This window comes from Equus caballus, chromosome 4, assembly GCF_041296265.1.
Source record: "Equus caballus isolate H_3958 breed thoroughbred chromosome 4, TB-T2T, whole genome shotgun sequence".
NCBI classification, from domain to species: Eukaryota; Metazoa; Chordata; class Mammalia; order Perissodactyla; family Equidae; genus Equus; species Equus caballus.
In genome coordinates, this window is record NC_091687.1 from 73,268,740 (window position 1) to 73,287,216 (window position 18,477).

Sequence of the window (18,477 nt, forward strand, 5' to 3'; positions counted from 1 at the left end):
TAATTAATAGTTTTAGGACATTGGGCAAGTAACCTAACTCCTCTGAGCCAATGTTTGTACACTGTCAAATAAGGATAAAAATATCTATCTTATAAAGATGTTGTGAAAATTAAATAACCTTTAAAACATACACAGTTAGTATTCAACAAACGTTGTTTTCTCCAAGTTTTATGTGCTATGAATAAGAAATAGACACCCTCCAGGAGAATCTTATAAGCTAAAAAGGGAAACAGGTCGAATTGTAGAAATAATTATAATACATTAAAAAAAGTGATAAGTGATAGGAGGGATAAAGAATATTATTGTGGTTCAAATGAGACATCATATCTTTTTAGGAGGTTCAGAGAAGATTCTAGAGGGGAAGTAACATTTGAACTAACTTATTTAGGACTAGGTAGATGTGTGAGAGGCAGGGACTTGGAGTGGAAGCAGGAAGGTCATTCCAAACAAAAGGGAAAGCTAGAACAAATGATGATGATGATGATGATGACGACAGCGATAATAACGGCCATAATGGTGCCGTCAAACACTCATTCAAGCTCACGATGATCCAGGTACTTTTCTCAGCTTTTACATATATCAACTACTTTAATCCTCATAATAATCCTAGGAGGCAACTGAGATGCAGAGATGTCAAGCATCTTGCTCAGGGTCACAAAACTTGGAAGTGACAAGGTAAGCATTCAAACCCAGGCAGCCTGTCCCCAGAGCTTACTCTCTGATCGACTACCTGGGCAACTTCTCTAACAAAAGCACACAGGCAAACACCACCCACGACTCTATGAAATAGCAATAAACCTTCACAAATTACTAACTTCAACCACTAAATCACTGAATATTTATTGCACCCTTATATTTTATTATTTGATGATGAAGGCAGAACACTTTGAACATAATTTAAGGGTTTTAATTATTCATTTATGTTTAAAAATCATTCAAGTATATTTTCATTAGAATTGAATACTCATTCTGGAAACCCTGTAGACGTTTACTACAAGATAGTTGATATGCATATCCATGTAATACAGTGTATTTGCAATGTGAAACTTCTCTGAAGTTTTAGTGGATTCTAATGGAAAACACTTGAGAAAGAAAGAAAAAGGAAAGGAGGGAGAAAAGAAAAAGCAGAGATCTATCAATTATCCAGTAGATGAGGGGGTAACATGTGGAAAAATCTTGGGAGACCTTGGGTGGGTTCTTGCTCTTACTCCCTCAGACCAGTTGTGTGCACCTAGACAAGTCCCTGGACCTTCTAGGACTCAGGGCATTGGAGTTCTAAGATTCTATGGTTCTAACCTAATGCCTATTTACAATTGTACTAATCCAAATGCACTGAAATCCTTATCCCATCACAATATAATGTCTTCATACAGTACTTCAGTATACAGATGTGATATCTAAATAAGTTTTTAACAAATCTTTTTGGAGAGCTACCTTTCATAAATCCAGCAAATGACTGGATTTATGATTTATCCTGACTGATAAGTGAAAATCACCTGAAATACACACTGATTCTACTAAGCTGCTGATGCTTTTGTAGCAAGAATGAAACTATAGCCAAAGAACAAATCCTCATCCTTTTCATCCAAAACCAGAGTCATTTTTGCTCCCATGTTGACATCTCACTTCTAATGTTCCATGATATTAAATTTATAAAAATGGATATGAAATCTTTTGAATTTATCATGTGCCTACCCTAAAAGGACAAGTGTAAGAAAAGCAATCTCATCTTCCATATGCCAAAAAAGGGGCAATCATTTAGTTAAAACAACTTCCTATGATAAAGTGTAAGGCAGCATTTAAAATACTCCTCAGTTCTCATTAAATTAAAACTTAAAAAATTTTTCTCTGATTTCTGAAAGAGACTGAAATTTAGGATATTAGGTATGATTGTTAGTTTCATTTATAAACCAAGAAGGTAGTTTAATTATATATCTGTTTGATTACCATCACTTACCTTCATTATGGGAATACATTATAATTGGTTTGATTACTGGATTTTTCAATTATGCAGTCAACACCAATCAACCAAAATGAAATGTTTAAGGAACGAATTATATAAAACTAAAATTCCTTTTTCAAATAATTTTCACCATTTCAATATAATTCTTCCATAAGTGGAATAAAATCCTGCAAGTGTTGAAATGATTTGGAATACGCCAGATATTGAAGCTAGAGAGAGTAAAATTGGAGGAGGAGTAATTACTATTATCACAAGTACATTAAATTATATGTAGACACACTCCATCACAACGTCCCCAACACTCAACCATAAATCCCTAACATTTAGAGAGCAGACAACAGAGTGTCTAGTAAAGAATAACAACTGACAATAACATTCTGAAATAAGTCTTATTTGATTAAGCAAGGAAATACTTTTACCTTGAACTTATTTTTATTATAGGTTGGGAACCATCTGAACAAATTTTTATGAAAGGAAAAAATAAAGCATTTGGGAACTTTTTAAAGAACATTACAGAAAATATTTAGCAGTTAGAAACAAAGCTTTTTAAAATTTCCTAGTATCATGATTATAATAACTGCAAACTATTGGTCTATGTCATTTCAGTAAACACGTAAGGAGCAGTTAGATGTGAACTCCCCCCGACCCCCCCCCGCCCCCACAGCAGGCCAGGCCCCCAGCAAGTAAATCCAGAAACATGAAAATATGTCATTTCTTTTTACTCCACTAGAGGGTAGTCTCTCAAAACTAGGGCTGGAGTCATGAATCCAGCCTGTTTTTGACCTGTTGATAAATTAATCCTCATGTTCCATTCCCCTCAACAAGATGTTTCTCTAGTACACTAATTAAGCTTGTAAAACACGCATTTTTTAAATTGCTGTCTATTTACTCATAGATGTTCTTTCAGAAATATACACTGCTATGCTTTTCTGTGTTTCTTTTCCAAATTTCTGATAACTCAATAAGTATTTCACATATGTGATGCATATAGTATATCTTCCCAGTAAATATGCATCCAGAATTAACATGTCTAAGAATAAAGAAAAATCAATTTCTTAAGGATGTAATTTATCACAGTTAAAATACTCCCCCAGTAGTAAAGCACACACACACACAGGGATATCCACACAAACACCCCGACACAGCTACCCATTCATATGTGGCTGACAGATTAATTACATCACATAAGGAGGAGTGAATGTAATCGGAAATATATATTTTTAAAAATACCCCCTCATATATGCCAATGTTGTGAATTATAGAGAAGCAAATACATGCTTTATTTAAAAAGCTGGTCAATCCAGATAAGAAATGTCATTGCTTCAAAAAAAAAAGTGTTAGTGAATAGCAAGTATACATGCTAAATTAAGTAAGACCTATAGAGAATTAAATGCCATTCAAAACAGTTTCAAGCTTCTCTTCTTAAATAATACAGCCACTGGTGAACTTCACAGAGAGGGTGTCGGAGGCTCTGCATCCCTCCCAGTTGTTTTTAGTATTTGGGAAATCCTTATTAGTAGTGCCCTGCTATTTTCAGAGAGAAAACACAGTTTCTCCAAATGACGGATAACCTAAAAACGGGAAAATTGTCAAAAATTCCTCCTTCTCAAAAAAAGAAAGGAAGGAAGGAAGGATAGGTGGAAGGAATGAAGGAAGAAAGGAAGGAAGGGAGGGAGGATGGAAGGGAGGAAAGGAGGAAGGAAGGAAGGAAGGGATTGGTACCTAGGAAAATATGCAAGCCTGTTTCATTTATTTGTATCCTAAGCAGCAGTGTCATAGAACAGACAGGTTGTTTCAGCCAACCAGACGGGAGCAGCTGCGAGTGCTACATCTTGGCAGTCCGAAGCGATTGGCTCCTCTCTGGGGAGTGGAGGGTGTTCAGTTATTAATGACCGCTGAGCAGGCAGCACCATGTCAGTGTGACAACTGATCGGGTGAACGATGCACCACTAACCACCATGGAAATAAGAAGAAATAAAACCAGCTTGCAGGATCTCTCTTCACTGGATTGAGAGCCTCAGCTTGCCAACTGAGAGAGAGTTCCGGGAAAAAGAAGGAAATCCTGGCTGCAGCCTCCTGCTTTCCTTTATATTTTAAAATACAGAGACAAGATCGCTTGCATGTGTGTACATCTATAGTTCATGTTTCTGTATACTTTATTATACACGTACACACACATGCACCTATTTACACCCGGGTAAGAAGACAACCATGTGATTCTCGCAACTAAGGAACGGAGGAATCCAGCACGCAGGGACACCGGAGGTGTTGTAACACAGAAACTGCCTTTGCAAGGTAAGTTTAAAAAATACGTTTCTATTTAAATATGCTCTATTTCTTGCTTAGTTGATAATCATTGTTTTACACCTAAATTCTCCTTTGATGTTTTTCTTCTTGTCTGAATTCTAAGAGCATTTTTCTGTCCGTTTTACTTTTGAGAAGAAATTCAAATGCAAAAGCCCTCTGGCTCTGTGTATGCCTGGCTGTGCTTGTGGGATTCTCCAACATGCATTTTACTAGCTTGAACGCCCATCAGAGGATGTGAGTGGGAGAGAAAAAGCGGTGCTGGGGGGAGGAGAGAGAGGAGGGTGAGGGAAGAGAAGGGGACAGTGGGAGAGGAGATGAAAGGAGAGAAGGAGCTGGGTGGAGGGGGGGGATTTTCCTTTTTCTTCACATTATTTGTAATGAAAAGCAGATCACACGTCATTCTGGGTTTTCAAACCAACCCCCTAAATGGGGCATTTTTCTCCCTTTCACCCAGTGGATGGGGATTAAGGCAAATGCTGCTGTATGTCAAGAGCTAAAACCACTAAGCAGAGTGGCGGAATGAGCATATCACAAACAGTTATTGAATTTCTGCCAGGCTACATCTTACGGATTGGGGTAAATGACTTCCCTTTAATAACATCCCCTCGCTGGTCTGAAGGGACAGTGCAAATGTCTGATTGCTAATGAAGCTGGAACTGACACACGCTAGGTAGAGGGATCCCACGAACCAGAAGAGTTCGCATCTTCTCTGGTAATTAACAGGATCACAGTAGGGTGGCTTTAAAGTACATTTCCTATTTAAGAAGATTGTTCAAACCAATTGCTATATTCCCTTTGCTGTTATTGAGCTAGATGGTTTAATTCGTCTTTAATTTATTCATTTTTAACAATATGTCCTTGTTTCCGTGCCTCTGATTTTAGTGAAAGCAGGCTAAGAATATGAGTAAAATCTTCCTAAAGTGAAAAGGGGATAATGTGAAAAATAAAAAGGGAAGAAGTAAGGATTCAAAATTTCTCCCTAGAAAATAGTGTGCCCTGGTACTATAAATATTAGTCATATCCTACGCTTCTCCTCTTTAGTTTCAGAAGCAATGCCTTTGAGACAGAATTACTCTCAGTAAACTATGAGCATCCATGTAGCGATGATTCATGGAATACGGTGTGGGTTAATTTTTACTTCCAATCTTGTATAAGGAAGCTAGCTACTTAGAATATGCTTTCAAACAGACCTCAGTTGAGGATGTTCATGGAAATATTCGCTACCCTCTTTAATGGGTCCTGTAAAGACATTAAAACAAACCTAGTATTTACATTTCATCTTCTGGAGCTCTCTCCTCCCTTCCTTTAGTTCAACTAACCAAATAGTTAATGGAGCCTGCTTCTTTCAAACTGCATGTTATTTTTTTCCTACAACTATGATTTCAGAGTTATTATTGGTTTCCTAGTTTATAATATGAGCCAAAACCAGAAGACAATAACAGCCACTTAGATGCTGCCACTTTCCCATAAATGTGTCAAAAAATGAGTCACTTCACAATATGTAATGTAAGAAGTCAATTAATTCTAGGACCTTTGTAAATGATGACAATAAAGCAGCTCTGACAATATGCCACTGATTTCGATTTTCCCTCTGTAAAATGAACAAGTTTAAGAAGAGGTTTCCTGCTCAGAGTGAAAAATGAAAGGTGCTGAAGCATTAGCTCGCAATATTGGCAGGCCTCTCGCTCTGCCTCAAACACCACATGCAATCTACAGAAAAAACAAAATGATTTACTACAAAGAGGGAAAGGTGATTTATTTGCTTTTCTGCTGTTCGTTAGAAGTGCTGCTTTTGCCACAGAACAGATCTGATATTTTGAGGCACCTCCTAAGTTCCTAACCAAGAGGAAAAGCTTGAAGTAGATACTCAACCTCCCGATTTCAAACTCCTGTATAATGTAGCATTGCAGTATTGATTTCAGTTTTTCTTAGACCTTTTCCAGGGAAACTTTTCATACCAAACACACACATCCTTAAGTCCTGCCAGCCTATTGTAAAATTGCAATCAATGAGACCTAAGAACAGTGGATTCACTCTTTAACCTTGGAAAAGCTCACATACATATTTTGTGGATTACAGAGATCAATAAGGTACCCAGTGGAGTCTGAGAAACACAATCACTCCAGGTCCCCGGTGTTGTCACTCGGCGTGTGCCAGTGAGTCTGGTGATCTGACAGCATCTACCAATGCCCAATGATGGACATACGAGCATGCTGGAAGACTTAAGCATCGACTCCCCCTACGTATAGTCATGTAGCTATACCAGAAATAATAGCTGTTTGGCAAGACAAGCTTCAAAGGACTATCTTTTTCAGGGTGTCACTTGGCACAGGCAATACGATGAGTTAGAATGCTGATGAGTAGGTGGAATTTTTTTCTTTGGTGGTTGTTGCTAATGGCTAGATAAACAGTGTTATCAGCTTTCTAGGCCAGCAATTTAGGGACCTATGAAAAATGTGGTAAACTTATGATTCACTAACTATATTTTATTATTTCTTTGTTCTTTATTCTCTTTCACACCTACTGATTTTTTTTTTTTTTGAGGTTTTACTTTTTTTGCCCCCTACTCTGATATTTTTCTGGCGTAAAATTCCTATGTAATGTGGCATTGCAATATTTATTGTAAGCTAATGAAGTTGATGAAAGGTTTGCAACCTGAGTTAAAAAATAACACTTACATAAGTTAAATGTTATTACTTAATTAGCAGCCCCTAAAGATGGTCATACATGAGGTATCTGTTGGAGAATCTGAAGGAGATCATTAAAAGGAAGCTAATAGGATGCTAAAAATGAGTCCCTACTTCTAGACTCGATAAGGATGCCCCCAAAGAATAATTTAAAATAATGTAGCTCCAGCCAATCTGGAGAAACACCGGACACATCTGCAGCCCACTAAAATGTTCCATGTAGACCTGGTTCTGAGGGTTTAACCACTTAGGTATCACTCCTTGGTCCCACGAAACTAAACAAAGCAGGTAAACATGAGGCAATACATCAGTACATCTTGTCAGTGCTGAAAAAGATAAAGCTCTCTGATACTGGCTGTGTAACAAATACTTAGGAAAGCTTCACTGTGTAGCAACTGAGCACAGGTCCTGCACAGAGCTCAGCGAATTCCTCCCTGCCTCTCTCCCGATAAAGTGATATCTGGTTGGACACCTAGGAAGTAGAATATAATAACAATTATTCTTTGGGCCACAATGCAATAGGAAATCAAATTCTAATATAAAGAAAGAAGGTGGTGCCAGAGGATAGAAAAAGTAACAGGGAGAAATAAAAATGTTTTCTTTAACTTGATGGGAGGGGTGGAAGAAGATCTCAATAGATGAGATGTAGGGGTCATTAAATACAGGGTCAGCAAGAAGACAAAATGCTCATCTCAAATTGTGAAGAAATACAGTGCCCACTGGGCCACCCACTGTATTTGCATAATTGTCAATTTTGTATATAACTGCTTGCCATTATGTTAATTTATCTTTGGGCCATAATGAGGGAGGGCTATCTTGTTTTCAGGTGCCATTAATAAAAGCACATTACACAGCTTGAGCACAGAGGATTGAAGAAGGGGAAGATGTTTTCATATAAGAGTAGAACTTTAGGATTGAAAAGGACCTGTAGTAGATAGTTTAATATGCGTACTTTACAGGTGAAGAAACTGAGGCCCAAAGGATTTAACATCTTTACCCCAAATCACACAGTTCTTAAATGGAGGCCAACAGTAGAACCCCTTAGAAGCTCCCTCCAGGACTCCATTAAAAGTTTGCCTGCTCAGTCTTTCAAAGATAACATTAAAAAAAAAAAAAGAGACAGAGAGAGAGAAAAAAAAGAAAAAGCACATAGATATGTGCCCAAAAAAAACCAAAATAAACCTAAGGAAATGTTTATTCAGATAATCAAGTACTCTAAAAGCAAAAGCAGATATTCAACAATGGAAGGAGTAACAATTTGCTAAGTATATAGCACCCAATTTCAAAACCATAATTCATCTTCTGGATATAATCCACTATACTCTCTAATGAGTCATAAAAATTTGAGCTTTGCTTTGTTTTTAAAACACCTTAATAACATTACTGCTACTCTTCACCTACAAATATTCAGCTACTGATCATCCACTCTAAGTTTTTCCAGAAATTCTGAAGAGATTCTCCGCAGCCTTTATTACTGGATTTCACTGTAATATTTTCAGGCTCTTACATCTGTCCTCCTTATATACAGTGTCCATTCTCAGGGTCCATGCTGTGCTTGTACACCTCACTGGAAAACAATGAGGACATTCTCAGGATAGCAGGCCCTAGTTCCCTCTTGCCGGCTCCCCCATCCTGCCTGATCTTCTCATTTCCAAAGTTAGAGCGAGAGCCTTTGCAGACAAGGACATATCTCGTAAATTTCACAATCCTATTTTTTTCTTTCTGGCAAAATTCTCTCTGTTTCTAAATGTTCTCCCCAAATTTTGCTTAAGGTAATAGTAATTAGATGAATCAGAAACTTTGGGGAAATAAAACAGGATACAAAAATTACATAATAATTGTGAATATTTGTTTAGAGCTATATTGTTTACAGAGCACTTTTTCAACAATGACATTTGCTCCTCACAGCAACCTGATGAGTTGCTGATCATCTTTTAAGACTGGAGAATGAGGTTCCACGCAGTTAAAGATTTGCCACAGTCAGGGAGCTAAGATGTGGAGGAGCCAAGGTCTTCTGACTCCAAAGATGGGTACAGCACTGATCACAGTACCCCGACACTTTTTAGTAAGTATCCATTTCCTTTTTCCTGAATACTCACTCTAGACTTACCCTTCCAAATTCTATGCCCTTTGCCCCACACCATGCTATATCTGGAGAGATCTTGCAAATAAAAATCTGTCCTTCTTATTTTAATCATAGCTAATGATATGCCCAAATTAAATAAGAAAAACATAACATCTCTTCTTGGAGAAAAAATTGCATTTGTTTTACCTACTCATCCATATGTTTGTCTCACAGCATTAGCACTTTGATAAATAGATACTTGGTGAGGGTCTCAAAAATTGAATAAAATCGGATGAGTAAATCATTCAGGGACTGTCCAGGTTGCTGGAAAATTATGAACAAAGTCCTCAAAGTCACTTGAAGAACCATCAGTGGATAAAGTGTCAACATAAAAGCACCTTCTTTGGCATCTCCTTCCCAGTTAGTTTGTCTTGGGGAGAAAATGACACACAAAGACCTCAAAATGCCAGTAAATTTAGTCACATTATTCTGAGAGCCCTTTCTAGGGGAGATTTTGCCTTTCAAAAGTAATATCGTTCTTGGAATAAATGGAAATCCCTAAAACACATGTTCTAAAGGTTGTCATGCCAAGCTTTACTTCCAGAAGGTGAAGCATTCTACAGATAATCAGCTACTCTGTTTAGGAAGGAGTGTAATCGTCACCATTTTTTCCATGTCTGCATTGAAAAGGCCCATGGATTCCCCAAAGACCACTGAACCAATTAAAGCCTTAGGATCAACAGGCAACATTTTTTATTTCCAGAGTCCTGAAACTGCTGGGATTTAATTCCCTGAGAGTGAGAGAAGAGGCAGTGTTTCTTGACTTATACAGAGCAGGAACTCCAGAAAGGGAAGACTGTATTCCTCTGGGACTGAGCCTGCTAACGGGCCATGTGCTAAGCCATGACCTTCAAGAAGGCTCAGGACTCATGATACTTACCAAGAACATGAATAATATTGGATATTTTGACTAGTTAAATACTTAAAGAAAATACTTAGGCCTCATTTTCATTGGGGTAGAGAGGATTGATCTGTGCCTATTATAAATGTTCTCTAAAATTATGAAATTAAATTAGTAAAATGACTATAAAAAAACAAAGACAAATATTTTAATGGATTCATTCCACTGGATTAAAATTGGCTCCATAATGTCTTAATAGTCTCATAATGCTGAAAGGTCAATGCATTTAAATTACATTGTTAACTAATTTACAGTTAACTTTTGTTAAGAAAAAAATAAAAACAAAAAATGTTAAAAACATATTTTCAGACATATAATTATATTGGCTTTTATATCATTAGAATATTTTCCTCATCACTATCTTCATATGCCCAAACATACTGGTCTTATCACTGTTTGCTAACAGTGTTTCTGGGTTCTACACTTAATTCTATTTTCACCAAAAATTGGTCACTCAGAAACACCAAATACTGAAAATATTCTACAAAGAGTATATGGGACCACAATGGCTTTCATTGAAATTTCAATAGTTGCAGGGGGTAATTTCAATATACATCTAGACAGATCATATTTTGATTTCTACAAAGGCCAAAGGGTTAATAGCCTTACAGTGCTCATGCCTAAGGCACTGAAAACAAAACAGTAGAGTAGGCAAAATGGGACTAAGTCTACGTTACAATGCTGTGTCATTGAAGAGAAAGTGCAATAGGATGGAAAGAGAAAAACAATGCTACCACCATATACAAAAAATAAGTATCTTCTAAGCGCACATTAAACCTGGAAGCTCTATTCCTAGTAATGCTTAAATGAAAAACATATAAAATGCCATTAAAGGATATGAGCTTAGACTGTATCCACCCAACAAGACAATTTCTTGTGTGAATAGCTGAACTGATTCACTTACCAAACACATAATTTATATTTGTTCCTCCTACTGTAGTGTAGCACCCAGGTGTCTTTTACATCAATGCTATAGCTGCTCAAAGAGTGTCATGAGGTGATGTTTAGTTAACTTTTTAAAATCAATGAGGCATTTGCCAAACTACGATTTCCTTAATTAGTTACTTTATTTTTAATGAGCAAGTAAATTCCATGTAAATATTGAAGTCTCATTTTTCATTTACACTAAAAATTCTGTCACAATATGCTGCTGTTGAACAAAATGGTTAAAGAGATGAAGAATCAGATGTTGTTTGGCATACAATAATGTAAGCAGAGAACTTATGAGTTCAAATCACAGTATCTCTTTAGACAACACTTTACTGGCTAAGGGAATAGACATAATATTAGCAGATCTCATTTATTATATAAAGGCATTTTCTGTGCCAAACATTGTGCTAAGCACTTCGCAAGCATTTTCTCATATACTCCTCATAATTACCATACGAAGCAAATACTATTAGTAAGCCCATTTTACAAATGAAGAAAATAGGGATTAGAAAAGAAAAGCAACTTGCCTCAACTAATTGAAGGCAGAACAAGAAAAGGAACCCAGGTCAGTCTGGCTCTAAAAAACATGCTTTTGTGGACTAGGCAACATCACCTCTTCTTGGTACTACCCAAATATAGTTAGTCTATACTGCCGTCCAGGAGTCAGCTTCTCTATCAAAATACAATCACTCCATTTAGCGTTTCATACCATGCATTTTGCTCATACTAGGATATCTTCTCTTTGCAAGATTCACTCATAGTATCTTCTTTTTTTGTTTCTGAGAGAAGAGTGATGATTTACTTACTTATATTTGAGTATCACTATTCATTTGATTAACATGATTTTTGCAGTTCATTTCACAACTACACCTGTGAACTGGCAGCTTATAGTCTTCTTTTTTCACCATTTTTCCACCAAGTACAATTCAACATGTCTCTTTACCTGAGGTCATGCAGCGCAATAACAGCACAATAAAGGAAAAATGCAAAGCTTAGTTCACAGGTCTCAATTCTTCTTATTTAAACAATCCTTCTGTGGATCCAATGCCAATTTGTGCATCCTTTCTTTCTTCATTCATTCTCTTTTAAACAAGAAAGGTGAAAACAATCTGAATACTATATCACTGCTAGTGCAATCATCAATTTTCAACGAAATTCATCAATCCTCCTCAGTATTAATAAGCTTCTAGCTCTGCAAAGTTAACAGATGAAAGCTATAATCTGTTTTTCAAACTGAGCATGCCAAGCCAAACCTAAAACTTCAGCAGAAGTGTTCTATGCCAGCTATTTGCAAAACTGCAGCATTTCTCGCTGAGTGACCTCCTCAAAGAGCTATCAGGGGAGTCCTTCAATTTGACTGTCCTACATAGAAAAAGCTGAATGTGAAATTAAGCCAAAATATGTTACTGAAGATTTGTCCATGGATTACGAATGGGGTTTAGAGAGCTCATGTCCATAAACATTTTCTTCTCAGAATGAAGATTTTTTTTAAAAAAAAATTGTAAGTAATTAGACAATTGAAAAATGAAACTCAAGTTTGAGGTGATGAAAGGCTAAAATGTCTGTGCATCAGGAATAACCTAACTCAACACATGTAAGAAATAAAGAAGGATATGTGTAATTTTAAATTAAAATTGTAGATTTTTTTCTCTGCCACTTCTTACCTTCATGTACAACAATGAGGAGGAGGAGGAGAAAGGAGGAAGAGGGAGATGCTGGCCAATAGGTATTCAACATGTACCACAGCCTGAACCCTGGCTCAGCTATTTACACACGGTATCTCGCTTAAATTCACAGCTCCGTGAGGCTTAGAATGGGGAAGCACTTGCCCAACTACCCACCACGGCAGGGTCCTGATTTGAACCCTGAATGTCTGACTTCAAAGCCCATTCTATTAAAACCATGCTAGTATGCCTCCCATGTCACATATTTCTTAGAATAAGCATAATATATTTCTCCTTTGGGAAGCTTTTTACGTTTTACGTAGAAGCATCCTACAACAGGCTCTTTCTATAATTTTAAGCTCTTCAGCAAAGATCAGAAAGCTCATATAATAATTATTCAAACTATACAGTTTTACCACATGATGCAACCTGATTAGTATCATGAATAATATAATGAACACAATATAATCCAACTAATCTGAAATAAAAGTATTACTTGCGGATTTTCTACTTAAACATTCTCACTAATCTGTGTAACTTCAGAAGAGTACTGTGTAAAAAACAATGATCATGGTTGAATTCTAGAAGGAATTATGAACATCTAAGATCTTTATCATTTCTTAGGGAATCAAAATCAGTAATGAAATAAGAAAAGTTTTCTTTACTGAAAATATCTTGCAAATTGAACATGTAGAATAATGTTTCAACCCTATCCTTCACTCCTGGATGTCACTCACCAGATTTGAGAAATATTTAAAACTTCTTTATATTTTTCTATATTTTGTACACTCAGGAAAGACAGTGGACACTTTTAATTTTGTCTGCCCCATAAAGAATTTTCCCTATCTAGAATAGTAACTCCTCCGACAGCCACATTTTGCCTCCACCCTTCCCCACACCTCACTGGCTGTAATGGTAAGCTTTTAACCTCACTTAAGCATGAGGCTTCTTGGTTGACATAATCATATTTAATTATAAATCAATGTGTTACTTTGTACTTTATTTGATAGAGACTTCTATGAATCTTTGAAAGGAGAGATATTCCAAGATAGTATACCACTTAGTCATTCATTTAGACATGCCATAGCATGATCATTTAATCAAGGAACATGAATACGTCCATAGCTAATGAATAGAACCTTGAGATACTGATAAGAAATGATATATGTATGACACAAATAGAACCAAATCTATCTATCTATCTAAATTTTCTCATCTTAACAGGTCACTTTCTATCAAGATTTTTGAAGGTACCATATTCCAAAAATATTGCTAAACACATTCACTGTCTACATGTTAGATAAATGTACATTTTGCTTCATTTTTAACATAAAAGCAAAGTTTATTAAGCTGTATCTGTGATGATATACATCAATTCACTTGGGGGCTTGTTTTTAACAGAATCTCAGCATCTCTGAAAGCGACATCTAAGAACTCATAGTGATTTTTTGCACAGTTTCAAAACTAGTGGTTAAAGATTCAAGTCCTTTTCCTTTGTCCATTGTTTTAGATTTGGTAAAAACTGTTTATTTATGATGAACAATTGCTTGAATTTATACAGAATATGCACAGAGTAGGTACACTGTCTTGTATTTTTCCCAGGAGAATACTGGGAGTAGGGTATGGCTAATTGAGTTAGAGATTTGATTGAATGGGATCTGACTGAGACATTCAAGCAGATGTTCTTAGTTAATATGCTTGTGAGACTGTGGTAACAATAGTCCCTGTCTCTACTGCCCCCAGTCTAAAGAGGTCCACCATCCATGGTCAATTCTTGGCTCTCAGATGATGCCTGTGGGGTGGTAGATTATGTGCCTTTAGCGAGAGTGTCTACCAAAAATCTACAAAAACTACATGTTCTTGAATTCCTATTTTCAAATACTACATACCACATTCCATGTGGGACACAACTGAAATCACCCAGAAATTGCCACTGACATAATTAATGAATGAATTCTATACTGCCTGTTGATTTGCTTTCAAATGTCATTGAATAATATAAGGAGTCAGACTTGGTATAACAGAATTGTGAAAATGAGAGAGATTTTATAGATATTAAGTCCCTTGCTCCACGTGACCTCACTACTAAAGTACCTAATTGGAACCAGAAACCAGGTGATTCAATCCCTGCCTAGAGGCTATTTCATAACACAATGACTGTGATGGTAGAACTTAAAAAAGATTGGACCATATGTTCCTAACAAATCATTCCTTTTCTTAAGCAACATTATGGCCAAAAGTTCACAAATTCAACCCTTAGAGAAACTTAACAGTGCCTTCTCTGTGAAGAGCCCCTATTTGTACAACCTCTTAGCTGCTGAAGTCTGGCAGAAGCCCAATTCACTATCATCCAGTCATTTTCCAAGACGCCTCTCTAGATTGGCATTTTATTGACAGTAATATGTTGCTGCTGCTCTGCATCAAGCGTGTTAATTACTTGGGACTGGGGTTTTGAATTTGTGCCCTAAAGTAATTTGAACAGAAAAGTTGTTTTGTTTCATTTTTAAATCAGGCAAATAAAAAAAAAAGACAAATTATTAAATGGAAAACCATAATTAAAAAATGGCAACCATACAAAAAGCAAGTTTCATATTTATCCAAAATAGAATGATGCAGTACTTTCTGTGACTCCATTAGAAATTTCTACTCTTCTTGAACATTCCATCCCAAATTCAAAAGGCTCTGAGACCATTCTACCCTAATCCTCTTTGCTGGGGCTCTAAGAAGATTTATAACACATACAAAATAATTACATCTTTGAAATTATAAATCTCATTGCAAACTTTAACTTTTATAAAAACTTTATTGTAAGTTTCCTCCCAAAAGAATGCACAGTGTAGAAAAATGAGCACTCAAGGCCCTGAGTTGCTAAAATAAAAATCTGAAATTGCTGACATTAACGTGATCTTCATCGAGACCATAGAATGTCCATTTATCGTAGTAACTTCACAGAGATCATTTTCATTTTTCTCTAATTTGAAAAAATCGTTCTTGTGAGTACTAATGAATGATGTTTAAATTACATTTTAACCATCGCCATAAGACTTTGTTTCCTCCCAAATGTAACCATATATCAAGAAATGACAACTGTCCTATTCCAGCATCTCAAAAAAGTTCTATTAGCATTTTTGTAGACTTACAGTTAACAATTGTACTTCTATAGCTCTATCTATTCCAATGCCAACTTAACACAAGCATGCACGCCCACATGCATACTCTTTCACACCCACAAATACAGGACTTTTTTTTTTTAACATTTGCCAACTGTTAATAGTTCTTACCAGTTTATAAATATTTCAGTTAAGTCTAGCCACACTTACTTCTATCTGGTGTCCAATAATTTTTCTTCTTCTAAGACATGCCATATAACTGAGATGACAAACACTCTGGTGCATTTTAAGAGTTATTTTCACAGAAATAACAAGGGAAAAAAATCTACTAGGAAAGGAAAATTCTACAACCTTTTATGGAAATCAGATTCAAATACCATTCAAGCAGCTCTATTTTGCTCTACCTTTCCTCCTGGTCTCACATATCCACCTTAAAACTATGTTTAAGTTGCAACAAATTCTAATACGTTATAACCATTATTACGACTATCATTAATTTGATAGTGATTAACAATTAGTGGTTACTTTCTATGTTTCCACTGCAGTATTAAGAATTTTTTTTTGTACTAAGAATTTTCAATGCATTATTTTATTTAATTTTCATGTCATCCCTCTGGGGTAGGTACTGTTATCATCCACCTTTTAACAGATGAGGAATCAGTAACAGAGGAAGAGAAAGAACTAGAGTCAATGTCTAATCCTTTAATCACTAGGTTGTCTCTTCTGGACACCCTTCTGAGAGTGCACGAGAGCAAGAGAATAAGATAAAGCATTTGCATTGGCTACTTAAGAAATCTTGGGGTTAAGTGTGGTGCAAAGTGGGATCAGGGAAAAGTGATATTCCTATAATACACAGATTTAGAGGAAAGGCTACATTTTTATTTTCACTTCCCAAGCATAACACCTCTTGTATCTCTGGGTTTGGGCCTATATTCAGGTACCCTTTTTGAAAGCCAAATTTGCTAGAGAAATGACTCCTACTGTTGAAAGATTCCTTCCTTCCTTGCTTCATGCATGCACCTACATGCTCCATTTCTCACAGCTTGAGCTAGTTTTGCAGAGTTGAAGATGATGAAACCCCAGGTAAGAAGAGACAGAAGTCATACAACTCTTCTCCCGCTCCCGCTGTGTCTTGCTTTCCCATAAATGTATAGTTCTGTAAGTCAGAATTCAATATTATTCTAGAGAGTAAAACAATTTCTTTTGTCACTTGCTTTAGACTAAATGCCACCTTTTGTTCTAGAAATGTTCTCATATCTGTTGCTAATGCTCCAAGTTTATACATTTTGAGTATCCTCATGCTGTCAGTTTAGTAATTAATACCATCACACTTTGATTGCTGCTGGTAATAGTTTAAAAAGAAAGGAAGGGATGTTATACATGAAACTACTTATATCATTGCCAGCAATGGTTGAAAACAGTGCTAAATAATAGAAAAGTCTCATAATTAATCCCCCTACCTAGTCTTTGTAGGTTTTGGCTTTGTGAAACAAATGCTAAAGAAATATTTTTAAATGTAGGGAAAAGGACGGTTGTTAATAGGGATGGAAAATGTGGAGGACATGCCAAGGGGCAGCAGGGGAAGAGACATTAATGTTTTCTCCTAAACTGTAAGCTGCACTACTTATCAAATTAAAAATATGCACACAAATACCCAGGCTCTCACTCCATTGGAAGCAGAGGCAAAAATCTCTTCAGAACAAGAGGGTCATGACTTCTGGAAAACTGAGGAAGAAAGGACAAGCAGCAGAAGGAAGGGGGCAGTCTTATATACATGAGAGGAGGACAAATAAAAGGAAGGGAACAGAAGTTGCAGGCACAACAGCCGTTAGAGGGGTGTTGGGTCCAAAATGTGGGTCCACTTGCCAGACTGCAAAAGCTTGACCACAGACTTCCAAAAGCTCAGTGCAGAGCGATTTCTATTTCCACAGTAAAGGAATCATGGAGGCAAAAATGTACCCATCTCGATAGATCAGAAACGTGTATTTCCAAATAAAACAATCATGAAATCTTTTAAAGGCCCTTTAAAAATTAATGTGATTCTTCTCCATGAGATAAACCAAAGAAGCCATGTGTCAGTATGCTGAAAAGTGACAAAACAGATGTCAAGTAACCTTCATTTTGCAACAACAACCTTCGATGAATCTGACATCTAGTTATTCCAGTTAACATCATGTATGAAACTCAGAAATTATGCAGCCAAAGAACAGACTATTAATTCATGACAGCATGTGGAAAGGAGCAGATGAGAACAAAACACAACGAAAGTATATAAATTGACCAAATGAGGCTGCATATGTTACCGTTTTCTATGACAACAGAAACTTATTGACTGACAATTCACATCTGGTTTGCTCCCTTATTCTGAAAATCACAAAAATGGGTTGCTGTGGCAACTGCCACGTGCTATTTAGCTTGCTGGGAGAGAAAAGAAAAAAACCCTAAAGTACCTTCAAAGACACAAATACTGCATGTATTTTTATTGTTTCTCCTGCCCCAAGAGAACAAATCTCCTGACAGGAGGTCTATCTTTTCGCAGCTTTAAAAATGGGCTTGCTTTCTGTTGTTTGCATTTTTTATTATGTATACTACCAATTTATGCAAATGGAAAAGAAAAAATCCATAGAAATATAAAAGAGATGGATACAGATTGCCTGAGTCACATGAATGTGATAGGGCCATTGTCTTTTATAGCATCCTCACTTTTATCATTGACAGCTCTTTTAGCCAATTTAACTCCACTGATGTATCAAATCCATGCATGGTACTCCCAGGAATACACTGAGAGCT

General features: G+C 36.4%; 2 protein-coding genes across 16 annotated transcripts in view; one reads left to right on the top strand and one right to left on the bottom strand.

Moving 5' to 3' along the window:
* Positions 1-18,477, bottom strand: part of IMMP2L (inner mitochondrial membrane peptidase subunit 2) — an 854,823-nt gene that overhangs the window by 398,792 nt on the left and 437,554 nt on the right. The window lies entirely within an intron of this gene.
* Positions 3,395-18,477, top strand: part of LRRN3 (leucine rich repeat neuronal 3) — a 36,576-nt gene continuing 21,493 nt past the window's right edge. For 4 of the 8 annotated variants that reach the window (XM_023640168.2, XM_070264877.1, XM_070264876.1 and 1 more), the window contains exons 1-2: positions 3,820-4,258; positions 8,866-9,022. The gene's annotated coding sequence lies outside the window, so the exon portion shown is untranslated. Of the gene's footprint in view, positions 4,259-8,865; positions 9,023-18,477 lie in introns of all 8 variants that reach the window. The other 4 variants (XM_023640167.2, XM_014739099.3, XM_005609312.4 and 1 more) reach the window with 3 other exon arrangements.